Genomic DNA, 10,288 nt, shown 5'->3' on the forward strand with positions numbered 1-10,288 from the left:
AAAGTTGACTTTTATAGAACAGAACCTGGAACCATGCATTAAAACAAGCATTCAGATTAGTTTTTGAGATTGTTTTGGTACACTTTAGTGCAACCAGGGCCGGCTTAACCATTGGACCAGGTGAGGCTCTGGCCCAGGAAGCTGGCAATCAAGGGCATCAAAATACCCAGCCTCTGACATTACCTAGTCTACATGTTAACCTTTTCTTCTTCAACCCCCCAGCCCCATGTCTCCCCTTCTTTATTCCTCCTTCCTCCTCCCCCCATTCTTCCTTCTCTGATGCAAATTTTCTGTTGGTGGGACAGGGCAGACAAAAACCCTGAAGGCAGCCTGTCATGCTGCCAGCAACTGCAGTAAACTTTACAGGACTGCAGGGGAGTGAGAGAGGAGAGGGAGCAGTGCCTGACCCATGGTGAGGGGGGACAGAGAAGAGGGAAAGAGATTGGATGGGGGGGGGGGAGATGCCAGCCCAAGGGAGAAGACAGATGCTGAATTCAGTGGTAGAGATGCACTGGAAGCAATGCAATGGGGACACTGCCAAAAGTGCAGCTGTAACAGTGGTTAGCAGGTCTTCATCCAGTTTAACTGTGGTGTTTCAGCTGACCAGAGCCATTGTGTCCATAGAGTCGCCTTAATGACTTTTCTAAAAATAAAAACATGGGATCTAAGGTACGGTTTCTAAAAAGTATTAATTTAAGCCAATTTGATTGTGTGTGTGGAGAGGAGGGGAGAATAGAATGTACAATAATTCCCTTTTCTTTTGAGTGCTCTAAGAACATTAACTGCTGCTTGTCTGCAACTACTGAACCAAGATATTCATTTAGAGTAGATTTAAAGTTATAAGACTGTCAATTATATTTAATATTTACAACAAGAGAAAAACATTTGAAAAAAAAAAGTTTATAAATGGACAAAAAAAATGTATGAAAAATATTTTGAGTAATAAAATTGCAGACACTAATGTTTGCCAAACCGATGAGGTTTGGATCATTTAGTGGTCTTACCGTTTTAGCAGTGTGAGAAGGATCAGCATTGAGTTTTCCATGTGGGATTCAGAATGAATAATGTCCAAAAATGCGCCCTAAATGACCAGATGACCACTGGAGGGAATCTGAGATGACCTCCCCTTACTCCCCCCAGTGGTCACTGACCCCCTTCCACCCCCCAAAATGTGATTAAAAATATTACGTACCAGCCACTATGACAACCTCAGATGTTATAGCCAGGTCTATTAGAGCAGCCTGCAGATCCCTGGAGTAGTCTAGTGGTTGGTGCCGTGCACTGCAGACAGGTGGACCCAGCCCATACCTCCCCCTACCTATTACACTTGTGTTGGAAACCATGAGCCCTCCAAAACTGATCAAAACCATACTGTACTGTACCCACATATAGATGCCTCCTTCATCCATGAGGCCTGTTGTAGTGGTGCACAGTGGGGGGGGGGGGGGGCAGTGGGGTTTGGAGGGCTCCGCAGACAAGATAAAGGAGCAATGGTGAGATGTGTACCTTGCAGCATTTATAAGAAGTCCACTGCAGTGTCTCCTAGGGTGCCCATTGAGCTCCTGGGATGTCTGGGGTACCAGTCTACTAAAACGCTGGCCCCTCCTACATCCCAATGGCTTGATTTTCTATATTTTCACTTGTGCATTTTTTTTCCAAAAATGACCTAAAGGTTAAACGCATACAGCACAAAACCTTGTTACAAATGGTATTTAAAAAAAAAAAAGATAAATGTTTTGCTTTTCAAAAATGGCTATGTTTGCTATTCGAATTCTGGACGTTTTGAGCAAAATGTCCAAAGTCAGACTTAGACATCATATTGAAAATGCCCCTCAACATATCTTTCTAAGTCTATGTGCTTTGAAAATGAGCCTCGTAGCTTATTTTCCCAGGCTTCAAAAGGTTCAAAATTACACACCAACAGTCTGTTTTATTAGGCTTTGAGGCATATTTTCAAAGCACTTTGGGAGGCTAAGTTCCATAGGTTTCTATGGAACTTTGGGAGGCTAAGTGCTTTGAAAATATGCCTCCAAGTCATCCCAAGCGGGGCCTGGATTTTAAACCTCTCCCTTAGGGCTCATCCTTTTTCTGGACACCTACAGCTAAGTTTCTGTTAAGAGACTTATCTTTAAGGGAACATAGTAAATAACAGCAGATAAACACCTACATGGTCCATCCAGTCTGCCCCACTAGACTGGGGATCATTCAAAGGCAAATAGAGAATTTAATTGACCCTCAAGCATCCCTGTTGCCTTTCCTGAGTACATAAGTGTTTAAATGTCAAATGGCAATCTTTACAGATAAAAGAACAGTTATTTTACAGCTGTCCTTGAGTTTTGTCTCATATAGGTGTATAAATATATATTTTCCTTGTTAAACTGCTCCACTTATGTGAATGATACAGTTTAACTACTAATTTCCATTTTCTCCCAAATTAACTATGAACTGATTATAATACGCGCAAGAATTTGAATAATGTTTTTCAGTAAGAGTTGGCTTTCCATGACCAAGTATTAAAAAAATTAACCAGAAAATTGACACAGGCTGAAAACTGTACTCTGTATCACTCCACAAATACCAAAGTTTTGTGTATGCATGCATTTTATAACACACACATGCACTCAAACGTCTTTGGTACACTACTGGTGGGGGGATCGGGTCATCGTAGGAGACTAGTTTATAAATGGTAAAAGGTAAAAGATGGAGAACCCAATCTCAAAATGAGGAACAACTAGAAATATATTGGTGTTTAGAAATGCACCCAAAGTCCCACTAGTAATGGAGGAAAAAGACCTCAGTAATGGTATAAGCACTGTACAATCAGTGGCTTAACCCACCTTGCATCATTCTAATCACCAGCCAAAAAACCTCCTCCATGCCTATAGTCAATTTATTTCAAAAATGTTTTAAGGATTTTATAAGCTTTTTAAGCTCTTTTAAACCTTAAACTTTCACTTTCATAAACATTCTTCAAGCAAATGTGTCAGCAGAAACAAAACAGGGGACGTATCTTTTCAAAGGCTCTATGGAGCTGCCTGTTTCACTCATTCAAGCTTCATCAGGAGTATATTCTTGTACCCTGTCCAGACTATGCTGCTCACTTATCTCATTTAAAAATACGATATCCACCCACTGTACAGAATATCGATACATCCAGCTTCCTATGTATTACCTAAGTGGAGAGTGATGGCCTCAGTGATGCCGCTCAGCGACTAAACTCAAACACTGAGACTAATGCATCTGTGTCGTCATTGGACATACACTTCCACCCTAATCTTGTATTATTTAATCTTTTATACATTGCCTGTGTTACTCGTTATTGCTTGCAAGATTCTTAATTCTAATATATGAATACTCATCTTGTGTCGGCCATAGGGGTACTGTGCTCCGACACGGCACGTGTTTCGCGATAGCTTCCTCAAGGCGATCCCCTATAAATGAAGGGCAAAGAACAGATTAAATGCTGCCCATCTAAGTATTTTAACATGCATATCAGTTAAGATAATTACCTAACGATAATCTCCAAACAGCCTGCTGACATAATGCCCCACGGTCAAGATGGTGGCGGAGTCTTACATGTACTTACTTATATGTTATACCCATAGGGTGCTCCACCAATTGCAATGCACAGAATGCTGAACGGGACCTCATTCGGCCAAATTTAAAGGCCCCCCTCAAATGTGTGTCATCCACTCTATCTCTGCTTTCAGTCCCCAAGGGGCCACTGTGCATAATGTGTAAATCCATTTTTGTTCCTTAAAATTCAGCCATGACTCCTGATTCCCCCCTTGCCACCCCATCTCAATGTGATCACTCACCGTCATAAGTCAGATGTTATGATTCTTTTGTATCCAATGCTGAACCAGGGGGGGCATGCTCAGTCCTAGTGTTGACCCGAGATTTATGTTCATTTAAACAGATTTTAATGGACCTGTTACTGTGTCCTACATAAACGTGACTGTGGGGCATTATGTCAGCAGGCTGTTTGGAGATTATCTTTAGGTAATTATCTTAACTGATATGCATGTTAAAATACTTCGATGGGCAGCATTTAATCTGTTTTTTGCCCTTCATTTATAGGGGACCTCCTTGAGGAAGCTATCGCGAAACATGAGGTTTGTTAGTTTTATTAAAACAGATACATTGCTGTGCATCAATTATACCCAGTCTGGTTCTTCAGCATTACACTCTTCACTTCTCTACTCGCTATGGTACACTTTTTAAGATTAGCATTGTAAGCGTTCCCCTCATCAATATACTCTTCCACACTCACTGCTCCCAACGTACTTCCACTAAATATCATTGAGCTCAGTAAATGTTGTATTCACAGTACTCTCAATGCATATTTTTCAAAACACAGAGCTTGCTATATGTTTGAACACAAAGTGTTATTTTATATTATATACTTTCTGTATTCGTTTAAGTATTCATTTACCAATTCGATAAATTTCTAGCACAACCACTTACACCATAGTTCTTCACATTATTGTAGGTCCTCATACTTTTTGTTTTTATCATCTTTTTCTGTTCTTAACAGCACTTTGAATTTCCTTTGTAGAAGTCCTACAGCCATATTTCCTTGGTCTTTAATTCAGTGACAACTTAAAAAGGTATATTTTGCTTGTATACATTTATCATCTAAAAATGTTATGTTTTTCATTTAAAAGCAACATCCCACATAGTCTTAAACTTTTGATAAATTTTTTTTTTCATTTTTTTTATTTTAATTTTTTATTTCTTCCACCCACTCCAATATGATACCATTTACGGTCTGATTACAACAAAACAAAAAAAAATTCTTGTATAATTTGATTTGCAATCTATATATCCCACACAGAGTTGCTTTTCTAATTTATTCATTACGCATACACACATATATATATATATATATATATATATATATTGGTTTTTCTTTCACACATATATTTCTTATGATCATCCATACAATATAAAGAATTTTTCTGTATGTCACTATGTTTTATATGTACTTTTTATTATGATTATTTTTAATCAGTCATTTATTTTAATTTCAATTATAATTGTCATTTACATATTAACTTTAATTTTATCTCTGCATAGATTTGTTTGACCCCTGATGCAGGCTTTGATGCCCAAACATGGCCGCGTCGACTGCTTAATTCTTGTGTTTTAAGGAAGTCCTACAGCCATATTTCCCTTGGTCTTTTATTCAATGACAGCTTAAAAAGATTTGTTTGACCCCTGATGCAGGCTTTGATGCCCAAACACGGCTATGTAGGGTCATCATTTTATCATTAATAAAGGTTTTTTAGATTTCCTTTTCAACTCGTCCTCATTTTTTGTGTCCATTGTTTCAGAAGTTTGGACACATTTCCTGTTGAAAAAGCCCATAAAACTATTAGGTAGATTTGGAAAAGCCATTGCTTATCCCCAAAATGAGATATAAATTTTTGGGACCTGCTGGGCACTAGTGACTCAGGCAATATGTTGGTTCTATGAACCATCATTTGATCTATATTCTTAAAATGGGTTACTATATGAAAAGTCCAAAAGACACCTTGTTTAAAATTATCTCCCTATTGTGCAACTGTCAACTGGGAAAATTAAAATTCATCGGTAATTGCTAGAAACCAAGAAAAGCATTTCTGGTGGAAGCCAAGGAACACACACAAAATCCTCTGAACTCAGCCTGCATTAGCTCCACAATCAATATTGCTCTAGCACAGGGGTAACTCAACCCATTTCTTGGGACATATCCTGCCAGTCAGGTTTTCAGGACACACAGGGGTGGGTCCTTTTACAAAGGTGTACTGAAAATGGCTTGCGGTAGTGTAGGCATGGGTTTTGGGCACGCACCGATCCATTTTTTTTTTTTGCGCACCTGTAAAAAAGGCCTTTTTAAAAATTTTTGCCATCGCCAACAGCTTCCATTTTGGTCAATGGCATTAGGACAAAGGAGTTTAGGATTGAGCGGGGGACGCGGCAGGGGTGCCCGCTCTCCCCATTATTATTTGTGCTTACACTAGAACCACTTCTATCTGTAATACGAAATACAAAAGAAATCAAAGGAGCACAACTACCTGGACACATGACTAAATTACTGGCGTATGCCGATGATCTCATGCTTCTCCTAGATGACCCTCAGACATCACTAGCAGCCCTGCTCCAAGAGGTGGGGAACTATGGGGAGGTATCAGGCTTTAGACTCAATTACACAAAATCTCTGGCCATGCCGACGAGGGAAGAGGTTCAAACGGAATGGCAAGGGCAGTTTCCTCTGAAATGGGGAACCGAGCGGTTGAAATACCTGGGGGTAGAGATACCAAATGACCCATTGCAGCTTTACGATGAAAATGTGATACCACTGCTCACTGAAACCAGACGTACGTTACAAAGATGGGGGAGGGCTCCGCTTTCCCTTACAGCTAGAATTGCCCTGTTTAATATGATGGTGGCCCCTCGCTGGCTATACACCTTTCAAATGCTCCCGTTATATTTAAGACAGAGAGAGGAGAGGGTCCTGTCTAGAGTAATCCAGACCTTTTTGTGGCGAGGCCAGAGACCGAGGCTCCCAATAGATGTTTTACACAAACCTAGGATGCATGGAGGAATGGGACTATTAAGTATAAGGTACCTCACAATAGCGTGCTCCATGAGGCATATAAGGGATTGGCTAGTGGGAGGCCAAGAATTCACAGCAACTCACATAGAGGTATTGGCCTTCCCAGAGCTGCACCCTGGTTGGTTGTTGCATACAGGCAAACAAAACCCAGACATTAAAATATCTAAGAACTTGTTTTGACATCAACCAGAGCAACGTGGAGATGGCTATGCAGACGGCATGGATTTTCAGCGAGTTCTACACCGTTTCTGCCAATATACCACAACCCAGACTTCCCGGCGGGAACAACTTCCGGAGTGTTTGCCCGTTGGCGGGGAAAGGGTATTCAATTCCTATACCAACTAATAAATGTGGAAGGGCAAATGCGTCCTTTCACAGATTTGCAGAGAGAATACAAATTGCCAGCCTCGGATGTGTTCGCCTACCTTCAAGTGAAACACTATGCTACATCAGTAGGCTGGATTAATTTGTGTGAAGATGTTCAGGATACATTGAGCACAGCCTTAACATTGGGATCTCAAAATGAAGTACCGCTAAGGTACCATCACAGATATTTATTGGACACAACAGAGGACATAGACTACAAGAAGAGGGCACAGGACTGGTCCGCAGATTTGTCAGCGGAGGTGACAGACAATATGATACAAAATTATTTGACTTCTATACTCAACACATCGCCATTCACGCGATACTGGGAATTACAATACAAATTTGTGCTCCGTTTACATATCTCACCACACAGAGCCCAGAAAGCAGGGTATGGAGCAACTGGAAATTGCCTAAAGTGTGATGCGCCAAAGGCCACTCTGGGACATATGTTTTGGGCCTGTCAGAGAGTGCAACATTTCTGGAAACAAGTGCTTGAAGCAATCTGGACATGCTGGCACAGAAGGATAGAGCTACAGCCCTTACTCTTATTTGGAATATACAAATATGCCAAGCCGGCGTTGCCGGGATACCGTGGATTTCTGCAACGTGCGATTATGATTGGAAAAAAGGTGATCTTAAATGGGTGGATGGACCGGAATGGACCGAATATCACCCAATGGAGAATATTGATGATTGACTTATCTAAACTGGAAAGATGCGCGGTCTCCGCCCAGAACCTAGAAGACAGAAGGCGGTTGCGACAGACATGGGGCAGACTCTGGAATACGCTGCAACCGTCAGCCAAGAGAAACTTACTTGCCAATTAAACTCAAACTCAATACTCTTCCTTGATGATGTCATTGTTGTATTTTAGTTAAAGGGAAAGGGGGAGGGGGGTAGGCTGGGTGGGGGGAAAGGGGGGGGAAAGGGGGGACGTTCATAGATAAAAATGTTAGACAGCACAGACTTACCATGTAATTTCCAAAGAGTTGTTATTGTACTTGATATGCTGTCAATAAAAATCATTGAAACATAAAAATTTTTGCCAAAAATGGACGTGTAGCAAAATGAAAATTGCCGCGTGTCCATTTTGGGTCTGAGACCTTACCACCAGCCATTGACCTAGCGGTAAAGACTCACATGGTAACTGGGTAGTAATGACCTACGTGTACCAAACGCCACTTGGCATGTGTCCATTATGTGCACCCAAAAATAAAAAATAATTTTCAGATGTGCGTATTGGACGCACGCCAAAAATGAAATTACAGCATTAGCCATGCGGTAGTCAGGTGGTAACTCCATTTTGGCATGTGTTGGGCACACGTAGATGCTTACGCAGCTTAGTAAAAGGGCCCCTCAATAAATATGAATAAGAGCTATCTGCAAACAATGGAGACAGCAAATCTCTCTTGCATAACTCATTGTGGGTATCATGAAAACCTGACTGGCTGGTTGTATCCTGAAGACTGGGTTGAGAACCCCTGCTCTAACGGGATGATCTTTTGACACTCTTTTTTTAAACTCTTCCTGAATCTCATTGTGTGTGCTACATATACTCTGTCAAATCAAATATGGGTAGGATATAATCCTCTGACAAGTTTATCACTGTGATTATACATCATGGGATAATTTTATAAAACTTTTCCAATGCCTAGACCATATTTTACACATGGAAAGTCACTTATTACATGGGGGTGTATGCGCTTAAATATATGCACATGCCTTTCTTGGAGTCTAGTTTTGGCAGAGCTGGTACAGAGTTGCGACATACAAGCATATCTTATAATACATGCCTCATACATGCACATACTTTGGAACAGGCAAAATTTTATGGGAGAGAATTTGTACACTACTAGGGGCCCTTGCTGGTGCTTATTTTATAAACACCCAGAGGTGTTTTGTGTTGTCTTTATAAAATACATATTTTTCTGAGAATGAAGTTATCCCACACAACTATAGTATTTCCTTCTGCAAGTCAATCATGAACTTGTACTTTGAAAAGAATATAAGATGCTTTTATGGCCCACCTGTGCGTTGAAGCTTAGTGGTGCTGAGTTTGGATCCCTTCCCCCTCATCCACAGGGATCAGCCAGATAAAGTACTCAGGCCCTGGGAAGAGGATGGGGAATTGTAAGCCAGGGGGTGATTCCCAGTTGCATAGGAAAATCCCCACAGTGAAAGATTACTTTCTGGTCCTTGGTAAGATAGCACCTTACATTGCATAATATAGTTGTCTAGAGCAGGAGTGGGAAACCTATATCCTTGAGGGCTGCAATCCAATCGGATTTTCAGAATTTAACCAGTGAATATGCATGAGATCTATTTACATGCAATGCCTCCATTGTATTCAAACATGCATATTCATTGAGGAAATCTTGAAAACCCAAATGGGTTGTGACCGTCGAGGAACGAGGTTGCCAACCCCTGATCTAGAGGCTGGTGTGGTCTCAAAGATAAAACAATTAAATTTAAATTGGTATGTGAACAGGCAAAAAATGTTTACACCATACAAATATGTATTTTCTATGTTGTCTTTGAAACTTTGAGATCTTTTTGTGACTGAAATATAAAGAACATGAAATAGAGTAAAGTATACTTCTTCATTTTGCAAGAAATTCTATCCAGACCCAGTGCATTTCACGCATGTCATGTTTCCAAGTACGGGAACCTTTTTTATGAGGTACAGTTCTGAATTGCACTGAGCATAAATCAGATTGAGATTTGTACAGTTTTCTTATTCAGTGTGAATCAGCTTCACAGTGATATGTAAAATAACTAAATAAAATAGTTGCATGCAGCTGGAAAAGAAAAATTAATTTGTATATTTGTGTAATTTCGATATGTATGGAAAGCACACCGACTATACAAAGCACTAAGGAATAATTTTCTGTCATAGCTTGGGGACCATCAGCAGTACTGCTCTTCAGTTAGTTACACTAATATGGTCTCAAATGCTGGGATCAAAAATTAAAATAGTGGCAAGTCCCACCAGCACCACAGTTTGGACCCCTGTGGGAAGAAATCAGTCTCTGAATCGATCCCAAAAGGCATCAAAAGAACTCTATGCATGCATCCAGTGATAGCTGAAGTGTCTAAAGGTAGGTGCTACCAAGAGCATGAAGTCACTGTCCCCACCTTCCACTTGCACTCTCCCTTTCCTAGTCCCCCCCCCCAAACACACACACACTTGGTACATCCCCTCTTTACCTTCCCCTCTTCCCACCCTGAACCCTCCACATCCTTTATCATCATGCTTCTCTGTTAGATTTTTTGACTCTCTGCTCTCTTATTTTGGTGGTGCAATTGCTGTAAAACACG

The sequence above is a fragment of the Microcaecilia unicolor genome, chromosome 6 (genome assembly GCF_901765095.1).
Source record: "Microcaecilia unicolor chromosome 6, aMicUni1.1, whole genome shotgun sequence".
NCBI lineage: Eukaryota > Metazoa > Chordata > Amphibia > Gymnophiona > Siphonopidae > Microcaecilia > Microcaecilia unicolor.